This window comes from Nicotiana tomentosiformis, chromosome 12 (assembly GCF_000390325.3).
Source record: "Nicotiana tomentosiformis chromosome 12, ASM39032v3, whole genome shotgun sequence".
Classification (NCBI taxonomy): Eukaryota; Viridiplantae; Streptophyta; class Magnoliopsida; order Solanales; family Solanaceae; genus Nicotiana; species Nicotiana tomentosiformis.
Genome location: NC_090823.1, coordinates 55,763,182 through 55,787,025, shown reverse-complemented (window position 1 = coordinate 55,787,025; position 23,844 = coordinate 55,763,182).

Genomic DNA, 23,844 nt, shown 5'->3' with positions numbered 1-23,844 from the left:
GGATTAAACCTAAATTTCTAAACAAGTTCCAAGTGACAGAATAAACCTATTCCAACTTCATAAACAAAAATCCAAATCCAATATTGTAAGGCCTCGTAAAAATATCACATAGAACACGGGTTTTCGAGATGCCAAGGTAGCTTATGTGTTGATGATTGTAGAGACTAGCTCGTCGCGGTACGAACTTTTTGAGGTGAACAATGCGTTGGGGAATTGAAGAAAATTTTTGGTAGAGCAGGGCATTTGTGCGATCCACTATACGATCGCAGGATCACTCTGCAAGCTGTATATCGGTCGTAGAGTGCAACAGAGAAATGGCCAATTTTGGAGGGACGTTTTGCGGTCCAATATGCGACCGCATAATGCTTTCATGGGCTGCATAATCCATCGTAGATCTAGCATGTAGATTTCCTAAGGGGAGTTAGATGGCGTATTATGCGACCACAGAACTGCCGCAGACCTGACCCGAATAGCCCATTTTGCGGACCGCATATCCGTTCTGCGGTCCACTCAGTGATAGTAGAGCTGTGTTCGGATGGTCTATTTTCTGGTTTTTATAACCCGACCCACTTCGATATATAGACGTTAAAGACTATTTGTTAAGTAAAAATCTGATATTTTGAAAGTAAGGAAGTGCTCTAGAGCTAAAGGGGATTCCTAAACTAATTGTTCAATAATTCGTACCCAAGGCTTGGAGGAATAACAAGAAAAACTCACTAGGTCTTTATCCTAGAGGTAAGATTCTACTCCCTGACCCTCAATTTCGGATTTAACTGAAAATACGTAATGAGAAAATTAATTCTTGGGTGTGGGAGTTTTCGTTATGCATGCATGTACTATCAAGGTTTATGGGAAGATTGTTGAGTTCAATTGGGCAGACTTTGGGTTGTGGGATGAAGGAATCCACCATAGGAGGACCTTGAAACCTTAATACACACCTAGTGTTTGATAAAATGTTCAAATTAGGGGGAACCGTTAACTCCTTCCTAATTTATGTTCAACTTTGTTATATTTCCAAATAGATCAAAGTCGCTAAGATTTCTGGAACATTGTAGTAATTTAAGGACTCTCAAGGCGAGGTATGTTGGCTAAATTGGTCTCTCAGAATTGAATCCAACATTCTTCTTGTAAGCCCCGGGTTGGTCAATATAATTATGACTATTCCGACTGCTTTTATCTTATTGTGTTATCCTTCAGGAATGTGATCTAAGTATGGGCTGTGTAACTTCAAGACATGATTCTAATAAAAGCTATTATGTCGAATTGTGTAAGAAATCTCATTGTGCCTAAGACTCTTATTTGATAGTCCTGGATGGTGTTTGAAAGCAATAGAAGTGAGCATGAGATATGAAACACGGTCAAAGTGCTGAGAGTGATATTACAATAGAGGCCACTAGTACCAATGAAATGAAGAGAAGTGTAGAAGGCATTGAAATGGGTTGTAAATTCATTAAATAATAAATGCATTAGGAGTATCTCTTAGTCACCGAGGAAGGGTAGGTTGAAATTACCTAACCCCAAATCTACACGTGCCGGTGTAGGAGTGATGAGGGGTAAAATCCGCATGTGAAGTGGTGAGAGTTTTTCCCCGAATATGGAATGAGATTGGTGTGTTTAGATAAGTCCCCTTAAATGAAATGAGATGATTTCTAGCGAATGTGAGGTGACGTCGACCCACACGGCATTGTGGTGAGACGGCTTAGGAGTTCGAACTGAGATCGGACGCCATGCCGCGCACCCAGTCTTTTTGTGAGTGGATGCTCGGGGTAAGGCAGCTTAGCTGATCGAGCTGAGATCGGACTCTGTGCTAAAAGCATGATGGTGTATCGATACTAAAGATCTCCCAACTTGAAATATTGAAACTTGCTTGAAATTTATTCTTTCTCCTAACTTGGTACTTTAATATTGATGAGGCCCTCATTGATTTCATGTTTCTTTATCATTGTACTATTACTCGTTCTATTGAGGTGGTGTTTAGTTTTCATAATAGTACTATTCCATATGTACTAACGTCCCTTTTGCCGGGGGAACTGCATCTTTAATGGATACAGGGTTTTCCACAGCGGGCGGCATTGAGCAGTAATTGCAGTACACCCTCTCCTCAGCTGACGTGGTAAGTCACATTTCATTTCGGTGTCTTGCATCTTTTGTCCTTTATACATAGTATTTTTAAGTATAGCTAGGGCCTTATCGCCGGAACTGTCATAACTCCCTTTGGTTTCTGTTAGAGGCTCTGTAGACATGGTGTGGGTTGTATATTGGTGTTGGGAAAGTCAGACTAAAAATGTTATATTTGTATCATGTGTTCCAATTCAAACTATGAATGTGTAATGTATTTTGAGAATTATAAATTGAGTAACCAATGGTAATGAAATGGTGTTGTTCGCTTGACCTTCTTATTGTCTAATTAATGAAATACATCTTCTCTTTATTCTTTTATGATTCGTGTAGATGACATTGTGCAGGCTTGCTCGACTGAGTATCTTGATTGAGCACCGGTCACGCTCCCCGAGGTCGGGGCGTGACAAGCTTGGTATCAGAGCCGCTGATTTTAAAGTGTCCTAGGATGTCTCAGAGCCATATCTAGTAGAGTCCTTCTTATCGGTGTGTTGTCGATCACATCTATAATTAGGGGGCTACTTGGGCATTTCAGAATAACACCCTTCCTTGATGTTCTAGATCATGCGATAAATCTGATTATAAGAATGTTCCTCCTTTAACTCGTGCATTGATCTAATTTTTAGTACACGGCTCCTAGGTAGAAAGCAAGGACTGGCTAAGGGGCTGATGCCACCCCAGGAGTTGTTGTCGATACTATTACTTAATGATGCGGGTGAGCACCCGAAGGGTGAGGATATACTACTCCTACTTATACTGCACTAATCCCTACTCATATTGACGATGCGGCTATTCCATCCCCAGCCCCAGCTTCCGATCCCGGTGATTCTGATGGGGACCTTAGGGGAGTCATACAGATGTTGGCTCAGTTAGTGGCTTCAAAGGCGCAGAGATCGAATGTTGCACCTGCTTCTTCCAGCCAGCAATGGGATTCTTCTAGTTCCAGGGTGAACAGGTTTCTTCAGTAGGATCATCCAGTGTTCACGGGTACTAATCCCGAGGAGGACCCCCGAGACTTTATTGATGAGATGCACAAGACTCTCCGAGTCATGTGTGCTACTGAGACGGAGGGGGTGGAGTTGGCCTCCTAACATCTGAAAGAGGTGGCCTGTTCTTGGTTCGATATGTGGGAGGAGTCCCGTGATGGGGGGAGCCCTCCGGCAAGGTGGAGTGAGTTTGCTGATGCCTTTATCGACAATTTCTTGCTTGTCAAAACTAAGGAAGCCCGTGCCGCCGAGTTTGAGTGTCTTTAAAAAGGTAGCATGAGTGTGTGGGAGTATCATATGACATTCGCGTGCCTGTCCAAGTATGCCTTATACATGTTGCCTACTATGGAGGCTAGGGTGCGCCGGTTTGTGTAGGGCCTTAGCCCATTGGTTATTAATGAGGCCACTACAACTGCCTTGAATTCTGATATGAACTATGGTATGATGGTGGCATTTTCTCAAGCCACAGTGACCCGCAAACTGATGAATAGAATGGAGCAAGAGGGTAGCAACAAGGCCCGGTCAGCGGGCAACTTTAGTGGTAGTTTTGGTGGTGGTGGTGGCAGGGTCAGCATTTAGAGGAGGGTCGTCGGGGCCACCCCAGTCCTTTGCTCAGTCCTCAGTCAGTACACAGCCATCAAGGCCCAGTCAGTAGCAATGGAGCCATTTCAGGCCCAGTCAAGGCAACATGGGATCTTACCAGCAGGGTCGTCCTGGAGGGAGATTCCAACAGCAGCAGAGGCCCCTATGCCCTAGGTGTAGGAATATGCACTTTGGGGCCTGCTTCATGGACCATACCATATGCTACAGGTGTGGTATGAGGGGTCACAATCAGAGGGATTGTCGTTCGTCCCACCAGAGCATGAGTAGTGGAGCAGTATAGCCAGCCAGTTCTGTAGCTACTACATCCGCAGCACCTCCTCCAGCACAAGGCATTGCAGCATCCGCAGGGCATGGTGCAGCTAGGGGTGGTGCGCAAAGTTTCGGAGGAACCAACCGTTTCAATGCTATGAGGGGTAACCAAAGTTCATAGGCTTCACCAAAGTCTATAGTGGCCGTGCAGGTTTATAGGGATTGTGTTGTCACGGTGCATAGTCGGAACACCATGGTTAATCACATTGAATTGGGGATGGTTGATTTTGATATAATAATGGGGATGTACTAGATTTATTCATGTTTTGCCAAGCTTGATTGCCGAACCAGAACCGTTAGGTTTGAATTTCCAAATAAGTCAGTTATTGAATGGAAGGGGGATGATGTGGTGCCAAAGGGTAGGTTTATTTCTTACCTTAAGGCCACGTAGATGATCAACAAGTGGTGTATTTACCATTTGGTATGGGTTACAGACACCGATGTTGAGGCACCTACACTCGAGTACGTGTGTGTTGTGAATGAATTTCCGGAAGTCTTTTCGGATTAGCTCCCTGGGATGCCACCAGATAGGGAGATTGATTTTGGGATTTATGTGATGCCAGGCACGCAACCTATATCTATTCCACCCTACAGAATGGCACCGGCAGAATTGAAGAAGCTAAAGGAACAATTGAAGGATTTGTTAGAGAAGGGTTTCATCCGACCGAGTGTGTCACCTTGGGGCGCACCAACTCTCTTTGTAAGGAAGAAATATGGGTCATTGAAAATGTATATTGACTATCAGCAGCTCAACAAGGTCACGATCAAGAATAAGTACCCACTACCAAGGATAAATGACTTATTTGACCAATTGCAGGGTTTTAAGTACTTTTACAAAATTGATATAAGATCCAGGTATCACCAATTGAAGAACAGGGAGCATGAAATTCCAAAAATAGCTTTCAGAACCCTGTATGGGATGTTTGAATTTCTGGTAATGTCTTTTGGGCAAACAAATGCCCCGAAAGCTTTCATGGATTTTATGAATCGAGTCATCAAGCCTTTTCTCAACTCCTTTGTGATAGTGTTCATTGATGACATCCTTGTATATTCATGAAGTTGAGAGGACCATACCAATCATCTCAAGGAAGTTTTGCAGACTCTATATCAGCACAATTTTTATGCGATGTTTTTGAAGTGCGAATTTTTGCTTGAATCTGTCATATTCTTGGGTCAGGTCGTCTCCGGAGAAGGACTTAAGGTTGATCTGTAGAAGATTGTAGTTGTGAAGAATTGGCTGAGGCCTACAACTCCAACAGAGATTCGCAGTTTCTTGGGCTTAGCTGGTTATTACAAAAAGTTTGTAGAGGGGTTCTCTACTTTTGCCTCTCCGTTGACTAAATTGATGCAGAAGGCAGTTAAGTTCCAATGGTCACATGCTTGTGAAAGGAGCTTCCAAGAGTTGAAATCAAGATTAACTACAACACTATTGTTGACCCTACCAGAGGGTACGTATGAGTTTGTAGTGTATTGTGTTGCTTCGAAAATTGAACTAGGGTGTGTATTGATGAAACATGGCAAGGAGATAGCTTATGCCTCTAGGCAACTCAAAAATCAAGAGTGGAACTATCCAACACATGACTTAGAGCTCGCGGCGGTGGTTTTTTCACTGAATATTTGGCGTCATTATTTGTATGAGGTCCATGTGAATATATTCACAGACCATAAGAGCCTTCAATATATTTTCAAGAAGAGGGAATTGAATCTGAGGCAGAGAAGATGGCTTGAGTTACTCAAAGAATACGACATCGATATCCTATATCATCTATGGGCAGTTTGGCTCACTTGGAGGCATATCAAAGGCCGTTGGCCAAGGATGTTCATCGGTTGGCTAGCTTGGGAGTTCGTCTTGCAGACTCTAGTGAAGGAGGGGTGATTGTGCAAAATAGGATTGAGTCATCGCTTGTTGTGGAAGTCAAGAAGAAGCAACACAATGATCCATTGTTGGTAGAGTTGAAGGAAGGAATTCATAAACATAAGTCCATGGATTTTTCTCTTGGCATAGATGATGGTACACTAAGGTACCAAGGGCGACTATGTGTTCCAAATATGGATGGTCTCTGGGAAAGAATCATGATCGAGGCTCACCCTTCTAGGTATTCCGTGCACCCAGGATCTACGAGGATGTACCATTATCTTAAGGAAATCTACTGGTGGAATGACATCAAGAGGGAGGTAGCGGACTTTGTGGCAAGATGTCCAAATTGTCAACAAGTGAAGGCCATACATCAAAGGCCTGGTGGGTTGGCACAGAACATAGAAATTCTGATGTGGAACTGGGAGACGATCAATATGGACTTTGTGGTAGGACTACCTTGCACTTCTCGAAAGTTTGACTCAATTTGCGTGATTAAGGATCGACTCACGAAATTAGTGCACTTATTACCTGTTGAGGCTACCCACACAGCAGAACAATATGCTCAATTATATATCAAGGAAATAGTCAGGCTGCACGGCACTCCAGTTTCTATTATCTCAAATCGAGGGGCACAATTCACAACTAATTTTTGGAAGAAATTCCAGCAAGGTTTGGGTACTCAGGTGAATCTTAGTACAGCCTTTCACCCTCAGACTATCGGGCAGGTAGAGCGGACTATTCAGACGCTTGAGGATATGTTGCGCGCTTGTGTTCTTGACTTCAAGGGTAGCTGGGATGATCACTTGCCACTCATGGAATTTGCCTACAACAACAGTTATCACGCTAGCATCCAGATGGCATAGTACTGAGCTTTATATGGGAGGAGATGTAGATCTCCCATTTGATGGTTCGAGATTGGGGAAGCAGAGTTGATTGGACCAGACCTCATGCATCAGGCTATAGAGAAGGTTAAGATCATTAAGGAGCGGTTGAAAACTACTCAGAGCCGTCAAAATTCCTATTCAGATGTTCCTCGTAGGGATTTGGAGTTCAAAGAAGGTGATTTAGTATTCTTGAAGGCTTCCCCTGTGAAGGGTATAATACAGTTTGGTAAGAATGGGAAATTGAGTCTGAGGTATGTCGGACCGTATAGAATCATTCAGAGGATTAGTCAGGTGGCTTACAGGCTAGAACTACCTCCAGAAGTGTCTTTAGTCCACTCGGTGTTTCACGTATCCACGTTGAAAAAGGTGGTTGGAGATCCGTCGCTTATTGTTCCGGTTGACACTATAGGGGTTAATGAAGAAATGAATTATGAAGAAATTTCAATTTCCATTCTTGATAGGAAAGTCTGAAAGTTGAGGAATAAAGATATTGCCTCCGTGAAAGTGCTATGGTGAAACCAACAGGTTAAAGAGGCCACCTTGGAGACCGAGGAAGAAATGAAGAAGAAGTACCCTCATTTGTTTGAATAACTATGTAATCATTTCTACGAAGTTTTCCCATATGAATTATCATTTTGTATCACTTGTACAGTTTATGTTAAGGGTGTTCCTTTCTGATAATATATTGTCTATGAGCCACTGTTGGTGTTAATTTCATGTTATGTTGCGTTGTTGGATTATGTATATGTTGTTAGGATTGGTTTGTAGGATTCTCTAATAGGTGGATAAGCCCAGTTACAGGGGAAACTATGTCAAAATATTTGGTAATGTAGGGAGTTAGTAAACAATTTGGAACTGTTGGTGTGTGAAATAGCAACTGAGTCACAATGGATACTAATGGCAGATTTTGACCCTCATTCGAGGACGAATGATCTTAAGTGGGGGAGGATGTAAGGCCCCGTAAAAATTTCACCTAAAACTCAGGTTTTCGTGATGCCAAGGTAGCTTATGTGTTGATGATTATAGAGATTAGCTCGCAGTGGTAAACACATTTTGTGTTGAATAGTGCGTTGGGGGAGTTGAAGAAAAGTTTTGGCAGAGCAAGGCATTTCTGCATTCCACAATGCGACCGCAGAATCACTCTGCATGCTGCAGATCGGCCGCAAAGTGCAACAGAGAAATGGCCAATTTTGGAGGGACGTTTTGCGGTCCAATATGCCACTGCATAATGCTTTTGTGGGCCTCATAATTCATCACAGATCCAACATGTAGATTTCAGGAGAGAAGTTATGCGGCACATTATGCGACCGTAGAATTGGTCTGCAGACCGCAGACCTGACCCGAACAACCCAGTTCTTGACATCACTTATGCGGCCTATTATGCGAACCGCGTCTCCGTTCTACGGTCCACTCAGCGATCGTAGAGCTGTGTTCAGAGGGTCCATTTTTTTTGGTTTTTATAACCCGACCCTACTTCGATATATAGACGTTAAGGACCATTGGTTAAGTAAAAATCTGATATTTTTAAAGTGAAGAAGTGCTCTAGAGTGAGAAGGGGTTCCTAAACTAATTGTTCATAAATTCGTGCTGAAGGCTTGGAGGATTAACAAGGAAAACTCACTAGGTCTTCATCCTAGAGGTAAGATTCTACTCCCCAGCCCTCAATTTCGGGATTTAACTGAAAATAGGTAATGAAAGAGAAATTCTTGGGTGTGGGAGTTGTTTATTATGCACGCATATACTATCAATGTTTGTGGGAATATTGTTGAGCTCAATTGGGCAGACTTTGGGTAGTGGGATGAAGGAATCCACCATAGGAGGACCTTGAAAACTTAATGCACACCTAGTGCTTGATTAAATGCTCAAATAAGCTGGAACCATGAACTCCTTCCTAATTTGTGTTCAATTTTATTATATTTCCAACTAGGTCTAAGTCGCTAAGATTTTCGGAACATTATAGTAATTTAAGGACGCTCAAGGCGAGGTATGTTGGCTAAATTTCTCTCTTAGAATTGAATCCCACGTTGTTCTTGTAAGACCTGGGTTGATCATTATAAATGTGACTATTCCGAATGCTTTTATCTTATTGTGTTATCCTTCGGGAATGTGATATAAGTATGGGCTATGTGTTAACATGTTATAACTTCAAGACGTGATCCTAATGAAAGCTATTATGTCGAATTGTGTAAGAAATCTCATTGTGCCTAAGAGTCTTATTTGCTCACATGTGTACTTAAGGTCTCAAATAGAAATGCCTTATTGTTGTTAATCTTTGATGGTGTTTGAAAGCAACAGAAGTGAGCATGAGAGATGAAACACGGTCAACGTTTCGAGAGTGATATTACAATAGAGGACACTAGTGCCAATATGAAGAGAAGTGTAAAAGACATATAAACGAGCTGTAAATTCTTTAAATAATAAATTCCTTGGGAGTATCGCTTAGTCACCGATGAATAGGTTGAAATAACCTAACCACAAAACTACACGTGCCGGTGTAGGAGTGAGTGAGGGGTAAAATCTCCATGTGAGATGGTAAGAGTTTTTCCCCGAATATAGGATGAAATTGATGTGTTGAGATAAATCCCCTTAAATGGGATGAGGTGATTGCTAGCGGAGATGACGTCAACCCACATGGCATTGTGGTGAGACGGCTTAGCCAATCGGGCTGATATCAGATGCCATGCCACACACATGGTGGTATTGTGAGTGGACGTCTCGAGGTGGGGCAACTTAGCCGATCGGGCTGAGATCGGACTCCGTTCTAAAAGCACGGTGGTGTACCGGTACTAAAGATCCCCCAACTTAAAATATTGAAACTTGCTTGAAATTTATTCTTTATCCTAACTTGGTACTTTAATATTGATGAGGCTCTTATTGATTTCATGTTTCTTTATCATTGTATCGTTACTCGTTCTATTGAGGGAATGTTTAGTTTTCATACTAGTACTATTCCATATATACTAACGTCCCTTTTGCCTGGGGCGCTGCATCTTTAATTGATGCAGGTTGTTCTACAACGGGCGGCATTGAGCAGTGATAGCAGTACACCCTCTCCTCAGCTGACTTGTCGCCGACACTGTCATAACACTCTTTTGTTTCTGTTAGAGGCAATCTAAAATGGTGTTGTATATTGGTGTTGGGAAAGTCAATCTAAAATTGTTGTATTTGTATCACATGTTTTACTTCAAACTATGAATGTGTAATGTATTTTGAGACTTATAAATGGAGTAACCAGTGGTAATGAAATGGTATTGTTCGCGTGACCTTCTTATTGTCTAATTAATAAAATGCATCTTCTCTTTATTCTTGGGTGAGTTGGGTAGACGACATTGTGTAGGCTTGCTCGACCGGGGTATCTCGGTTGAGCGCCGGTCGCGCTCCCCGAGGTCGGGGCGTGACAGATATCATCAAATTCAACCCCCATTTTATGGACATTCCAAACCTTCAAATTACAAACTCTCAGAAATTAGCGGCAAAATATCCTAAGAACCTCCAAATCCAATTCGGACATGCACCTAAGTCCAAAATCACCTTACGAACTTATTGGAACCATCAAAATACGAATCCGAGATGGTTTACACAAAAGGCAAACCTTGATTAACTCTTACTACTTAAGCCCCATATTGAGACTAAGAGTCTCAATTTATTCCAAAACCTTCCCGAAACCAATCCTAACCACCCCAGAATATACCAAACATCAAATTCACATACAGGGAATATCAAATAGCGGAATAGGGTTAAAATACGTAGAACGACCGGGAGGTCGCTACAATTATAATTTAAACCTAAGTTTAACAATAAATAACCTCCATCCTTATTAAATTTCCCCACATAAAATTCTATCATCATATCTCTTTAATCTTTATTGTCTCTCAATTTTCTCATAATCATCTACGTTTCAAGTATTTGGGCAAATTTTTGGATAAGTTTCAAGCTTCAAATTAATTCGTTTAGTATTTAGAGAAATTATTTTGTCAATTTGGTCAAGTTTTAATACTTAATCTTGGTGCACTCATGCCATCTCTTAATTTTTGTATTTTGGTTTTGCGTATAATTTTAGTGTTTAATTTTCATTTAAATTTATGGCTCCTAAAAATATATTAGCAATACCCATTTAAAAAAAATAGTATAGATGCTAGTTCTAGTAGTAATCCTAATCCTCTTCCTAAAGTTCGAAAATATACAGAGGATATGACTCATGTTGATGAAACTTCCTTTAGCCAACCCCCCATATTTTATTATATTAATCCGGAAGAACTATTAGATCATAAAATTTTACACAAACAATTTGGCATTGATTTAAACTTTAATAAGGAAGAAAAAAATGAGGAAAATAAATTAGTTAAAACACCCATTAGTCCAACAACAAAAGCTCCAACTCTGACTCAATCTCGGTCTGAAGCTGTATCTCCTCCTGTACTACCTATAAGGGGTAAGGTTAAGGTAGAATGTGCAAGAACATCATTTGTGTGAATATTTTTAATTTTGATAAAGTAACTTTAGTTGATGCTTGTAAAAAATATAAAACATCATATGCACATGGGACGGGTGGAAAATCAGGTGGGAGTGGGGTTTAAGTAGACACTTGAATAATAAACACAAAGCTTTATAGGTAAAATCTCAAATATATGCCAAACAAATACCGGATTCTAGCAGCGGTTCTAGCGCTCCTGCTGGATCTGGCAGGGGGTTCTTACTATGTACAAAAACAATGCAACCCTACCTGGTAGTATACTACGTCCTTATAACAAAGATAGAGGTCACGAAATTTAGCAAAAAATAGTCGTTTTGTGTGGCTTACCATTTACTTTTCTTTATTACCTTGCTTGTTTGCATTATAGACAAGAAACTTATAATCCTGCTTTTCAAGGTTTTACTAAAATCACAATTAAAAATTGTCACGCTCCAATTCCCATCATCGGCCGTGATGGTGCCCAACCCTACCGTTAGGCAAGCCAATGATAAATCATCACCACAATCAATCAATCATAACACTTTTTAAAGTCAAGAAATGAAATAATAAAGCGGAAGTAGATTTCAAAACCATGATAAAATACTATCATCCTTACCAAGTCACGAAATATGAACAAAACATAAGGCAGAATGATGTAAGAGTAAACACAACCATGAACATCTGCAAAAAATACGCAAAACCCGGTCACAAAAGCACGAGCATCTATAGAATATACAAAACCACTACAACTACTGTTTGGAATGAAAGTAGACATAATGCAATAAACATAGGGGAAGGAGACTCTGGGTGTTGCGGATCGAAGCATGGAAAGTAGCCCACCACTAAGTTTCTAGCTGATACGCTCACGCGCCTGAGTGCCCACCTGATGTTCCTGTCTCAGTACCGATACATTTAGTACAAAAGTATAGTATAAGTACGTAAATCAACACGTACGCAGTAAGTATCTAGTCTAACCTCAAAAAAGTAGGGGCGAGGGGTCAATGTCCACACTTACTAGTGGTCCGATAACAATGTACACAAATGTAGATAGGTATGAAGCATAACAAGTAGCAACGAAACAAGTGCATATGAATAAAATGACTCTCAACAAGAATAATTAGAAAATTATCAAATACCATATACTGCCTCGAATGAAACAAACATAACCAATATCATATACAATATCAAATTTCAAGTCAGGAAAAACTCTTATGTTCTCTGACTCCCTATCGAATATTACGTACAAATCTGCTGAGGCGAACGACCCGATCCCATAAGAATTGTGTTACATACTACCGTCGAGGTCATGCGGCCCGATCCATAGATGCATCTCATAATACTGTCGAGGCGAACAACTCGCTCCCATAAGGATATTTCATAATACTGCCGAGGCGAATGGCCCAATACAATAAGGGTAGAGAAACATTTATCGGGTCACTAGCCCCACTCGCGGAGTTATGTGCAAGTCAAGAAATCACGAAACTACCAATCACATAAGCACAACACAAGGATATGAATACAAGAAAAAGCATAATTTTATCGACAATCAAGTATCCCGCCAAAACTTAAAGTAAAAAGAGGTTCGGTCAAATACATAAATTCTAGTCTCAAGCTCAGTTATGAATTCAAGTAATCAAACAGGCAACATTAATTCAAGTATTACAATTTAGGCATGATGTAAGTCTACGTCTGTCCAGACATAACCAAGATTCTAGCTTACGCACGTACACTCGTCATCTCGTACGTATGTAGCACTTATAACACATAGCACATAACAAATAGAAAACCTACGGGGATAATTCCTTCTTACAAGATTAGGCAAGAGAATTACTTTGCTTCCAAGTCCACTACTCGGCTCCCACACTTCACTAAAACCTCAAATCAACGCCGAGCAACTTGAAACTAGCCAAAGGACGTGCAAACCATATCAATATATGGTCTAGAAATCATAATTTAACTATTAGAATCAATTCACAACACCACTCAAAAAGTCAACAAAAGTTAAACCCAAGCCATGCGCCCGGATTTCAAAACTTTCGAAGATAAGTATTGCCTATCCCAGGTAAATCTAACTTTTACCAATTCTAGATTTTCCAACCAAAACTCCATAATTATATAAATTTTCTTGTTTAAACCCACATATAATTCATGTATTTTGCTCACAATAGTAGGTATCACCTACCTAGTGATGCTTGATGAATATGTCTTTTCAAAAGGCCCCAAAATCACTCAAGCTAAGATAGAATGTGATAAAATGAGCTTAAGTCCAGAAATGAATCTTATATTCTGACCAGGCCTCCTTCCTCGTGAATGCCGAAGTACCTTCGCGATCGCAAAGGCCGCACTTCCCCTGCACATGCCTCTTTCTTCGTTTTTGCAAACTCCGAGTTGCGTTCGCTAAGATAACTGCCGCCAACCCTTCGCGTTCGCGGACCCATTTCCGCATTCATGAAAGGCTAAAGCCTGCCATCTCCTTCCTTTCCTCTTCCTTCTTCGCATTCGCGCAGGATCCTTCGCATTCGCTAAGAGGAGACAGGTCCTCCATCATGTTCGTGGGGCCTTCTTGGCGTTTGCGAAGAGCAACAATTGCCCCTCAAAACTTCCGCAATCGTGGGATCTATTTTGCGATTACGAAGCACACTAGCACCAGCAAATCTGCCAACTTTGAACATGCTCTGCGTGGTTCAAATTTCCCTCGAGTCACCCAGGAGGCGGTCCAATCATACCAACAAGTCCAAAAGCATAATTCGCTCCCAATCGAGGCCTCGAAACACATAAAATGACATCACAACCAAGAATCTCACCCTAAACCAAAGTAATTAATCTTCTAAGCTTCTATCTTTTATCGATGAACTCCGAACGCGACAAATCATAGTTAAACTTAGTTTGTTACTCGTGTGGTTAAGTTTTGCATTGTTGGGTAAGTTAGTCCCCCCTTCAGGCCTGGTATGGGTCTGTGTCTAAGTTTGAGTCATGCAACCGATACACACTGATGTTTTAGGGTGTATCTAGATCTTGGTTTGCTATTTGTGCAAAAAATGAGCTTATTGAAGGCCTCGGCGTTGCTGGGTTATTATCCCTTGGGCCTACTCTGTTTATTGGGCATTTATTCGTATTAGTTGTAATATTTGACCATGTATTCTTTATTTTGGGCATGTAATGATTTGTAAACATACAATTGGGGAGTTAGTGAATCTTGGGAAACGAGTGTACTCTATTCTTGCATAAAAGGGTAGAAAATATGCCTATAGGGTCTAAGTGATTTATTTGATATCTTTCTCAGCATGTCCTATTCCTGTACACTGTTAGATAACATGCCCATAAGAATCTAAGTGCTTCACTTGATCACATGCTCCACTTCTATACGGTATTAGATAGTTTGCATGTAGGATTCAAACATCACTGGTTATCTGCTCAATTTGCTCTAATGCTATGTGTTAGATATCATGCCTATTACCCAAAACACGATCTGAACATACGACAGAGTCCAAAATTATCATTGAAACCCTAAAATCCCAGTTCCAAGGTTGTTACTTAAAGTTCAACTTCGACATGCTAGGATACTGCTATAGAACTAAGTGTTCTGGATTCAACCCAAATCCTTCCAAAACCAAACTAGCTATCCCCACATGTCACTAAATATGAAAAGCACATACGGAAAGCCTTAAATAGGGGAAAGAGTTTCTAGAAAGCAAAATAATCGGTCAGGGCGTTACAATCTTCACCTCTTAAACAAATGTTTGTCCTCGAATGAGTTTAGAATCAAACTTGAATTGCTGAATAAGTGTGGATATCTTCTCTGCATGTCCTCCTTAGACTCCCAAGTCGCATCCTCGACTGGCAGACCTCTCAAATGAACCTTCACAAATGAAATCTCCTTAGACCTCAACTTGTGAACCTGCCTATCAACTATAGCAAATGGATCCTCCTAATAACTCAAGCTCTCATCCGTCTGAACTGTTCTATAATCCAATATATGAGGCATGTCGGCATTGTTCCTCCGAAGCATAGATATGTGAAATGCTGGATGAACTTCCAATAGCCTAGGAGGCAAAGCAAGTATGTATGCAACCTCACTAACTTGCTCCAAAACCTCTAATGGACCGATGAACACTGGACTCAACTTGCCTCTCGTCCCGAATCTCTTGATACCCATCATTGGTAAGACTTTCAGAAGTACCTTCTCCCTACTATAACTGACAAATCATGTTCTTTCTGATCCACGTAACTCTTCTTCCCAGATTGTGCTGTTCGAAGCCGCTCCTGAATCAACATTACCTTATCTGAGGTATCCTTTACCAAGTCGATACCATACAACTAGCCTCGCAAGGATCAAACCACCCGATGGGTGTCACGAACCAAAATTTCATCAATGTCGTGATGGTACCTAACCCGACTGGGTAGGTAAGCCAAACAACATTAGCTACAACTGTAATGAGAAATTATCAATGTTATAAAAAATCTACAAAAGAATATAGTATAACTATCCCAAGAGCTGGTACAAGTCATGAGCCACTATGATTTAGATTTACAAAGCTAGTAAAAGAAATAAATACAAAATATGTGTGAAGGTTACATAAACAAAAATGAAATTCTAGTCTACCATGAACAAATATTAGCTCGAATCGGGATCCCTAGTACGTCTTCTATGCAAAGCTTCGTCATCTGCAGCTACTCAGCTATAGAATATGCATGCAAGGTGTAGAAGTATAGTATGTGTACAACCAACTCCATGTACTCAGTAAGTATCTTGACTAACCTTAGAGAAGTAGACTGTCTTTTTAAGTCGAAAGATACTGACTAGTCAAATAACCTGTGCAAAATACCAAAGATTGGCAACATAAGATATATTATAAAACAATAACTATAACCTCATCGGAACAAGGGATAACAATTTAATGCAAGTAAAGGCTCAACTTCAACAACAAGTAATGAAATATAATCACACACATATGGAACCTCGTGCCCACATTATCAATCACCCTAGCACGGCAAAGACATTGTGCCACAGGATATGTCACACTCGCATGGCAAGGACCTCGTACCACAATATAAATCACACTTGTACGGTAAAGGCTTCGTGCCATATTATAATTCAGTTCCGTGTAAATTTCAAAATAACATTTCAAGAAACAAATATAGTAATGCATGATTACAACTTTCTTTTTACTTCAATACGTTAGGCTATTAACAACTCACCAAAATATTAGATAACAACTCTATGTAAGTAAATCCATCTTGGCCACCAAATCATCAAATAATAAAAGAGGCATAGATTAGCATGTTATAAGTAACACAACAAATCATGTAAAAATGCATGACACACATAAAGAAGTCATAAGCACAAACAAGAATGACCCTCTTGTACCACCACACAAATATAATCAATAAAATCGCCCCCAGGCTGTCACATAGCATCCCCTCAATGTTACCTTTATTTAACCGCATGTTCTAAAATAAAGTATCTGGCTGCCTTGTCTCGCCACACACGTATTAACAAATCATCATACCTTGTCTCGCCCCATGTGCAAACCCGATATAACCCACCTTGTCTCGCCACATGTGCAATATCAGCAATAATAATAGCATGACAGAAACCTAGTGCCAAAACCCAACAATTCCCCCAACATGTCCACACGTGCCATAATCATAACAAATGCAAAATAACACCTCATCATCAGGAAGCATTCCCTCATAACTCATAAATAAAGTGTATAAGGACATAATCAACAAGAGTGCGGATGGGGTTCAACATATAAAACATGACTACGTCAAAATCAGATATAACAACCAAGTTAAAGTAGTCATACAAAGGATCACATATGTGTCATAGAGTGTACATGTCCCAATTAAGGCTCAACACAAGAACAAGTACGAATGTGTGTTCGTAACATACGAGTATCTACCTCACGGGACCAATAGACTCAACATTGATTATCATGTAAACGCATGGGACTAATAGACTCAACATTTCTCTATCATTGTTTATTGTGCTCACATAGTCAATTAATGGAACAATACATAAAATCAAGTAGAAAACACAATCAAATAAAGCATAGAGAAATCTAGAATCTAGCCCAAGCATGAATACCCTTGGCATATGTATATACACTCCTTAACCAATGCTAGGCAAAATACTTACCTGAAACAAGCCAAACTAATACTCTAAAAATGAATTTCCGTGCGAATCGACCTCCAAAAGGCTCAAATCTAGCCAAAAATATAACTCAATAACAACAAATAAACCCATAGGAATCAATCCCAAATGATAAAAGCCTAATCTTGAATCAAATACTCAAAGTCAACCGGGGTCGTGCACCCCGGAACCTGACAAAACTCACAAATTCTGATAACCCATTTGAATATGAGTCCAAACATACAAGTTTCATCAAAATTGGACTCTGAATCGATGTTCAAATCGCCATTTTTAATTTTAGAAAATTTTTGCCAAAAACCCCAAAATGCACTTTCTTATCTTTCAAGCCAAAACCCTCTTTTCTTCTTTAAGATTTCTTGATGTAGAGCCAAACGTATTGATACATACATGTTATACTCATAAATTTGAGTTTGGTTTACTTACCCCAATAAAGTGGATGAAAATTCCATAAAAATCGCCTCTTTTCAAGCTCCAAAACCTTGTGAGAAAAAGTAACTAAATTCCGGAACAAGTAAGAAAATATAGCAGTTGTCCTATCCTGAATCAGATCCTAGACAATCTTGAAACTCTTGTTTTATAATCCCAACATAATCCTTGTGATATTACACCAAAGATAGCCTTTTGTGTCACCCAATTTGGCCTTAAAATGAAGGAGATATGATGTTTTGAAATATTAAATGAAGTCTTAAAATTTCAGGGACATAATCAGTATTTTCAAAATTGTTGCACCAGAAATATCAGCAACGGCAAAAACTTCATTTTAGCACCCAAAACTCATTCTGAACCTCTCGGACACAAACCATATATCCATTTCAATCATATAACACAATACGAACCTACTCGCGCACTCAAAACAACAAAAATAGGTCTTCTTGACCCGATATTTACCGTGGTCAAGCTTTAAATCCTTAACTTAACTAGTCTCTCAACCAACGATCCAAAACACACCCGAGCGCCTCGGGACCCCATCCAATCATACCAACAAGTACAAATACATTATTTAAACTTATCCAAAGGCTCAAAACACCCACGGGAACGTCACAACAAAGAATCGAGGTTCAAATTGAATATAGTTTCACTTAAGTTGTTAAATCTTTAATTCTTCAAAAGAGTGTCCGAATCACACTTACACACTTCGGATTACTTCAAAATAATAATTGGAGTCCAATACTATCAAAGTCAACTCTTGGTCAAACTTATGAACTCTTAAGTTCTTCACAATGCCAACTTTCGATAAATAGTATCAAATTCTTCTAGGAACCTGCAAAATCAAATTCGAATATAAGTACAAGTCTAAAGTCATCATACGAACATATCAGAACCATAAAAACTCGATTCCGATTCAATTTATCCAAAAGTCAACCTTGGTCAACTCATCCAACTTAAAGCTTCCAAATCGAGAGTCATTCTTCTAAATCAATCTCAAACAAGTCGAAAACTAAAACCAGCCATACACAAAAGTCATAATACATCATATAAAGCTGCTCAAAGTCTCAAATTACTGAACGGAATGCTAAATCTCAAAACGACCAGTCGGGTCGTTACATTCTCCCCCACATAAACATATGTTCATCCTCAAGCATGCCAAGAGTTGTTCCAAATCTATCAAATCACTATATAAACTCGCCATACACATCCCCACGGGTGATCCCACGTCACTTTAATCCATATAAGCCCGTCGACATAACCTAACTGAAGATCTTTTCTTCACCCTTAGTCCATAGATCTTAGAACCCAATCTCCAACATCCGTAATTTATTGTAAGACTTAAATATCACATCTATACACTCTATAAATCCAAACAAGCTTCATCAAGACATGACCATATTCCAAGATACAATCACACTATATATCACATAACCTACGTACTCGTTCTAATATCTTCGGGTCACAATAGCTGCTCATTACTAAATCCGGTACCGGTAAAAAATCTCATATCTAATAAAACCTTGCTCCAAACCTTATCAAAAACCGATTGCACCAATTCCAGGTCAAATAATTTCATCTAACCTAGTACAAGCTATTCGACTGACAAGCCACGCCAAATACCACTTAGTCACACATGATGCAATCCATGCATCCAACAAGCAACAACCCAAATATAACTAGAGATGGAAGAAGATCCAAATAATAGAACCACCCAACAAGTTCAGCAAACACAACCACAAAGCACAATGCTATGAACCCATTTCACAGGGGAGAATCAAAGCACACGAAGGAAGCATGAAGAATTATATCCTATCATAACTCCGCTGCAACACGTAGCCTGATCCAAACATACAGATCCACATGGAATATCTATCTAGCCATACCGCTCACAACTAACAACCACATGTGTATCTACAGCAAACACGCGAAGTGCATGACCATAACCATGGAGAAACAGATAGCAAAATACACTACAAGCAAGGAAAAACACGACTAAGGTGCAATCAAAAACTCAACACCCCAAGAGCCATCTCGTACAAATCTCGCCACAAGGCCTAAATAGAATCACATCGTCCGTGTGAATAGTCAAGTAGTCTCACAACCCATCGTAGTGTAAGAGAGTAACACATGGAACATATCAAGACATGAATATGATGTTCGGCATCGAATGTAGAAGTTAAAAGTTTATAAATTTATTAGGCTTGAATTGATGCGTGATTCATGGTTTTAGTGTTGTTTGATGTGATTAGAAGGCTCGACTAAGTTTGTATCATGTTTTAGGACTTGTTGATATGCTTGGTTGGGGTCCCGGGGGCCTCAAATGGATTTCAGATGGTTAACGGAGAGAAATGGGACTTGGAATGACTGCTGAAGCTTGTTGGTGTGAGTGTTCTCGTTTCCATCTATATGATCGCATGGATAGGTCTGCGATTGCAAAGGGGTGTTAGTGACTAATGGGAATTTGTTCTATGAGATCACGAGGAGAGTTCTGTGATCACGTGGCTAGAGCAAGTAATACATCGCGAACACGTGACTCAGGTCACGTTCACATAGAGAAAAGGCATGGCTGGGGGTTCACACGTACTTTGTTCATCGCGAACGCATGATGTAGTTTGCGGTCGCATAGGTCTGAAGGTCAGTGCATCGCGTTCGCATGATGTTTTTTGCGTTCGCGCAATGTTAAATTATGGGCAGTATAATTTGTGCTTCGCGATCGCGATTAAGGACCTTTGGGCAGACTTAAGTATTTCAAAAATGAGGGTTTGAGATTATTTCACAAATTTGATTTTGGGAGCTCGGTTGGAGGGGATTCTTGGAGAGATTTTCAAGGGACTGATTGGGGTAAGTGATTCTTACTTAGTTTTGGTTAAATTCCATATTTATGTCTTTTATTTTATCATTTAAATAGTGATTTGGGTTGAAAAATTGGGGGGAAATGGAGGAAAGATCTTAGGCCGAATTTTAGGGATTTGAGCAATATTTTGGTATCTGATTCGTATAATTCTTGTACGGTTGGACTTGATATCGAATGGGTGTTTTGTTTTTGTAATTTTGGTCGGGTTCCGAGACGCGGGCCCGAGTCAATTTTTTGGAGCTATTTTTCAATTCTTAGCTAAGATCATTATTTCATTATTTAAAATTAGTTTCCTATAGTTATATTTGTAGTATGAACTTATTTTTGCTAGATTCGAGCCATTTGGAGTTGGAAAATCGAGGGAAAGGCATTCTACTTGATTGATTGAGCGTGGTTTGAGGTATGTATCTTGTCTAACTTTTTATGGGGGAACTACACCTTAGGATTTGAGTCATTTGTGCTAATTGTGTCATGTGAAGGCCGCGTACGCGAGGTGACGAGTATGTCCTCGGGCTTATTTGTGGAAATTTGAGTATGTCCTCTGGCTCATGTTAAATACCCCATTTACTAAATTCACCCTTACGCGTCTTAATTGGAATTAATTGCTTTATGTTCTACCCTTATTGTCAATTAAACTCTTAGGTGCCTTAACTGAAGCTGTTGCCTCTTTTATCCTCATGCTATCCTTTCCGTAATTGCTTAACCTTAACTGAAATTATTTTTATCTTTCCGTAATTGCTTAACCTTAAATAAAATCATTATTATCTCTTATGTAATTGCTAGCCTTAATGAAAGTTTGTTACCCCTTTCATTGTTGACGTATTCTTATTTGTGGTCATTGATTTATACTATCTCTCTTGTTGTCGATTTGCACTTTATGGAATCATTGTTACACATTACCTCTCCTTTGTTGAACTACTATTGTTGAGAATATTATTTCCCTGTTGTGTCTTTCTTTGCGAGTTTGTTCTTCCGTTTCTATGTGTTCTGAAGTGCTTGTGTTGATTTACTTGTCGTATTCTCATGTTATTGTTGTTGTTGCTGTTGTATTCAGTGTTGTTGAGCCGAGGGCTATATGTGGTTTTGATATAAGGAAAGTTGTGATTCATTTTACGATTTGAGATAATGAGGCGGTACCTCGGGAGGGCTCTTGTTGTCATTTCCCCTTTTCTGTGCACTTGTCTTTAATTATTGTTTTCCTTATCATACTATTAAAGTTTTTCCTCCGTGTTTCACTATTTGCTCAGTTCTATGTAGCTAATCTTGTTGTGCTGGTCGCTGCTTCAAACTTCATTGCTGCTTTTATTACACTATACATTTCGTGGTGATCATTTCTTATGTGCTATTCATTGCCTCTACTCTAATTTGTTGAATGGAATTATTGTAGAACTCTTGCACAAACATACACGTAGTTAAATCACCCATATCGGTTTTAAAAGGTGAATCCTGACGTCATTAACCAATATGCATATTCTTGTCTTCTTGCCTTCTATGTGAGGATTGTTCTATTGACACGTGAGTCGTCCGTGCGGTTATGAGTTGTAATGTGGGAAAAGGTGCCAAGTGATTAGGGTTCATGAATTGGGACATGTGAGCTATGATTATGAAGTTCGGTACCTCGTGGAAATGCTTGAACGTATCTGGTGTGAAAGTGGTTGTTCTTATTGAGTTGTTGCTGGTTTTCCCTTTATTTGGTTTCCCCGGACATAGACTGTGATCAGTTAGTCTACATCATTATTACCTGACTGCTTCCTGTTGAATATTGTTGTTACAAGTGTATCATTGTAGGTATTGTTTTGTATTCTTTATCCTTCTTAGCTTTATATTAATATTATTTCTCTGTTAGTTCATCTACATACTTGTTTAGGTTGTTTTGTTCGATAAGTGTCCTGACTGTCCCTCATCACTACTCCATAGAGGTTAGTTCCGATACTTATCTGGTACCGTTGTGGTATACTCATACTACGCTTCTGTACATTTTTGTGCAGATCCAGGTGCCACGGTTATTATTGATTAATAGCTAGCTTGTCGAGCTGTAGAGACTCAAGGTAAACATGTCGTCGCGTTCGCATGCCTCAAAGTCACCTTCTGATATTTTCATTGTACTATTTAATTCTATCCTGGACAGTTGCATTTAGGGATTTAATTCTATCCTCAAAGTTATGTATAAAGATTTCTATTTCATATTTATCATTGATCGTTGAATTCATCTATTAATTTAGTAAGTGTTAGGCTTACCTGGTCTTAGAGACTAGGTGCCGGCATGACATCCTATGGATGGAAATTGGGGTCGTGACAAGTTGGTATGAGAGCTCTAGGTTCATAGGTGCTACAAGTCGTAAGCGAGTTTAGTAGAGTCTTGTGGATCGGTACGGAGATGTTTGTACTTGCCTTCGAGAGGCTACAGAACTATTAGGACAATTTCACTTCCTTCACTCCTATCGTGCGAGCTTATTGATATCAGAGTTTGAACCTTTGTCATTCTATTCTCTCACAAATGGGGAGGACACGAGCTGCAGTTATCGATGACGCTTCCCCCAGAGCCGGTGTTCCTAGGGGCCGGGGCAGAGGAAGAGGCAGAGGCCGAGGAGGAGCGCATGCTACAGCTAAAGCACCTGTCGGAGCAGCCATTGAGGAGCCGTTAGTAGCTCCTGTTGGGGGACAGGTACCAGAGGCGCCTGTTGTTACCCCAAGACTTTAGGAGACTTTACCACAATTCCTGAGCATGTTCATTACATTGGCTCAGGCGGGGTTGATTTTGGTTACATCAGCTACTTTACTGATCAGGGGAGGAGCTCAAACTCCCGCCGCCCATACTCTAGAGCAGCGAGCCCACATTGGTCAGGTTTTAAGTGTCATGCCGACATAGCCTGTTGTTCGAGTTCAGCCCATGGTTAAGGCAACAACATACGGGGAAGAATAGCTTAGACTTGTGAGGTTCAAGAAGTATTACCCTCCTACTTTCAGCGGTTTGGCATCAGAGGGTGCCCATGGGTTCCTAGGAGAGTGCTACCGTATTCTCCACGCTATGGGTATTGTGGAGACAGGTATTGTGGAGACAAGTGGGGTTGCTTTTACTATGGTCCAGTTTAAGGGAGCAGCATATCTGTAGTGGCGAGTGTATGAGCTGGGTAGTTCTGCCGATGTAGCTTCACTTTCATGGGTTCAATTTTCAGAGGTGTTCTTGAGACAG